Below are 3,576 nucleotides of genomic sequence, written 5' to 3'. Positions count from 1 at the left end.
GAGAGAGAGAGAGAGAGAGAGAGAGAGAGAGAGAGAGAGAGAGACTGACTCCAGGGATAACATATATGCCCCAGGGCATGTCTCTAATGACCTCCCTCCCTCCTCTGACCACACCTTCAGTCACCACTCATTTAATCCCTATCAGGGGATCAATTCACTGATTGGGTTAAGGTTCTCATAACCCAATACTTTGACCTCTAAACCTTCTTGCATCATCTCACACATGAGCTTTTGGGGGACACGATATCTAAATGATAATAGCCTATCCATGAAACATGGCAGATCTTTCCATCTTGTGTCTTCTATAATTTTTTTCTTATACCTCCTTGGTTTGATTTATTCCTAGATATCTTATTTTTACTTTTTCATTTCTTTCTTTTTTTTTAAATAAAAAAATAGGAGTTTTATTGAATTCCTCAAATTACTACTCCATGTTTTTCTTCTTGATGGAAGTTTTTAATCAACCATTCATAATTTGACCAAAAAAAAAAAAAAAAGAGAGATATTTTGTAAATGTGTCATAGACACATGGAAAAGAACCCTACTTTTTGTAGAGGACTTAAATCTGAATAAAGTCATGAGTTTTCAGTAAAGCTCCACTGGGTTTTCTGGTAATTTTATAAAAATAAGTCCATCAATGTCCATGAAAAATAGGCTAGACAGATAGATGATCTTCAGTTTATTCATGATTTCACTCATCTTGCTGTCTGGAATTAACATCACAGTTTGCAAGGGCTTCATTTGTGTATCATCAAAAGACCACCTGCCTCCCAGGCAAGTGTCACTCTCCTCTTGCACTGAATAGTTGAACTTCAGGACTGCCTTCTCATAGAAAAACTCTTCCTCTGCATTTGCAAACATTAATTCATCCTTCTGGTTGCTTCATCTCTTTTTGGAATTGGTTTTTCCTGCTTCCACAAATGTCTTACTAATCAGAAGGTAGAAGGAGCACTTCCCACATGGCTTATTAGTTTTGTGTGACTCCACTAGTTCTTTCCTTTCTTTCAGTTAAATTTAAAAGGCTTATGAAACCAAAAATTTCATCTTCATCCACATTATCATCACTGTCTTCTGAAACATTTGTTTGCTTAATCACACTCCCAATATGGTTCTGTTGAAATAAGAGATCTGTTAGTTCTGCAGTGTTCACAGGAGCCTTTAGCAAAAGCTGCTGTGGTAAATTCTTAATTTCTTCAGAATCATTATCTGAGATGGATTAAGCTTCAAATTCAACATTCACTTCCTTGTCAACCACCTCGTCGTCTTCGTCCTCCTCTTTCTCACTATCCTCCACTTCGTTTTCCTCTTCTTCCTCGTCGTACCTGACGGGGTCTTCGGGAGGCCGCAGGGCCCGGCTTCCCACCGCCTGCCGTTTGACCTGGGACGCCATCACTTTTTTCATTTCTTATGGTTCAATACTTTGGGGTAACATGGCCAAATGGTTTTCCCAAGTGATCAGACCATTTTGTGATCCCATTGCTAATGTATGGGAGCGGTAGAGCTTGCATCCTTGTCAGTTCTTGGCAAACTCAGTCTTTTCATGTTTCGCCAGTCTAGTAAGCGTGTATTGGTATCTCACTGTTTTAGTTTACATTTTCCCCAGTAAGAGCATCTTTTCATGCTCTTATTTGCTGTTTATACATCTTTTCTGATGAAGTTTGGGCTTCAGTCTTTCACAATTGCTGTCTTCTTGTTGAATTGTAAGAGTTATATTCTGATTCAAGTTTTCTTTATATTTCGAAGAAAATGTATTTGTTAATTTAAGTGAAGACTTAGAGTTAGCAAACTTTTTTTGGAAAGTTCTAGCTAGCAAACGTTTTAGACTCAGTGGGCGACCTGGTCTCTGCTTCAGCTATTCAACACTGCCCTTGTAGTGTGAAAGCAGTCATAGACATTATATAAATAGGTATGTCTGTGTTCCAATAAAACTTTATAAGAACAGACAGAGGGATATGTTTAGCTCACAGGTTGTTGTTTGCCAACACTTGGTTTTGGCTTTAGTTTCTAGAACTGTATAGGGCTGGTTGAATCTGGGTTACTTCTGTGAAATGCAAGATTAAAATATGGAGTAAATTTTTACTTATTAGAACTCAGGACACTTCAATTAAAAAGTAATAACTGTAGACTATGTACATAGAGAATATCTGTAAGTTTATCATGTTTTCTGAGTTATCTTTTGGACCCAACAGTCAGGTATTCTCAGGATGCACTCGCTAATGAAGCCGTTCAATGGAGAAAAGGTATTTCCTGCTCAGTAGGTCCCTATGTCTGATATGCATCAGAATCAGGTTAGTTTTCTGGTGTATGTTCTTGGGCTCTGTCTTCTGCATCAGAATCTCAGGGGTAGGATGGGTTACATGTGTTTCTTTATAAAGTATTTCCCAGGTGTTTCATATGACGCTGGATGAGGGACTCTAAGTGATGAATAGAGATTTTCAGGAGACTTATCTTAATGAAGAGATAAGAATAATCTCTAATTACTACATTGATTTTTATGTAAATATATGCTTCTAGAGAGCTCACAATATTTTAAAAGTTAATAAGTAGCTAAAATGCTCTTTTCTAAGCCCTCTCTCCAAACTTGATTGCCACTACTGAGATTCTTATGAAACTATTTTTCATGCATTCTGCAAAAACAAACTTGAGAACAGCCTCTGCTGGATTTTCAAAAAAAATACCAATTATTGGACTCTAAATTAAAGAGTAAAAAGTATTGTGGAAATTCAAGCCCATTACCATTTATTCATAAGGACAAGTGACTCAATCAAAACAGTAGCTTTGATGGATTAAATGTGTTTAAACAAATAGTTAACTATAATACTAGGGGATTAGTATTTTTGAAGAGCTCTATTTTCGGTAGAGCTTTAACTGATATTCTTTGATAATCCCTGTTTTTCCCTGGCAGTTGATGCCTCCATTTGTTTTGGAAATAGTCCTTTAATTTGTTGCTTTTTAGCAATATTCCCATAGCACAAAACATATAATTCTGTTTGCAATGCAAAAGCCTATCAGGTAAAATTAGGAAATGACAAAATAGTTGCTTGTAAATTGTGTTAGCCCTATTATGAAGAATCTGAAAATAGCCATCTAATTGTGACCTGTTGATTCAAGACTCAAAACTATACTTAAAAAAAAAATCCCTTTTATTTTCTTAGTCAGCTTGGGGGGCTGCAATACCTGAGACAGGGTGGTTTATATGAGCAGAAATTTATTTCTCACTCTTCTGAAGGCAGGGAAGCCCAAGATCAAGGCCTGGCAGGTTTGGGGCCTGAGGAGGGGCCAGGCTCAGCTGTGTCAGCAGAGTGAATGACACTGTGTCCTCACAATGGGGGAGGGGATGGATAGAAGGCCGAATGCACCTAGAAGGAGGGTTTCACCTGGCTTGGCAGTTCCTCAGGCTCCTCTCTTGCTGTCACCATATTAGGAATGAGGTTTCAACATGTAAGGTTTGGGGGATGTCAGACCATAGCAAGGGGGTCCTTTTACTAAGAAAAGTGATCTAAAATTTTCAGTTCTATCCCAGGACTTGTCTAACATGCTCACCCAAAGGTTAATTTTTTTAGAGAAGGTACTTTT

General features: G+C 37.8%; 1 pseudogene; it reads right to left on the bottom strand.

Annotated features, from left to right (window-relative positions):
* Positions 1 to 585: 585 nt before the first annotated feature.
* LOC124989460 (BRCA2 and CDKN1A-interacting protein-like) lies at positions 586 to 1,390 on the bottom strand (annotated as a pseudogene).
* Between the last annotated feature and the right edge of the window lie 2,186 nt (positions 1,391 to 3,576).

The sequence above is a fragment of the Sciurus carolinensis genome, chromosome 7 (genome assembly GCF_902686445.1).
Source record: "Sciurus carolinensis chromosome 7, mSciCar1.2, whole genome shotgun sequence".
Classification (NCBI taxonomy): domain Eukaryota; kingdom Metazoa; phylum Chordata; class Mammalia; order Rodentia; family Sciuridae; genus Sciurus; species Sciurus carolinensis.
This window is presented reverse-complemented; position numbering and strand designations above follow the sequence as displayed.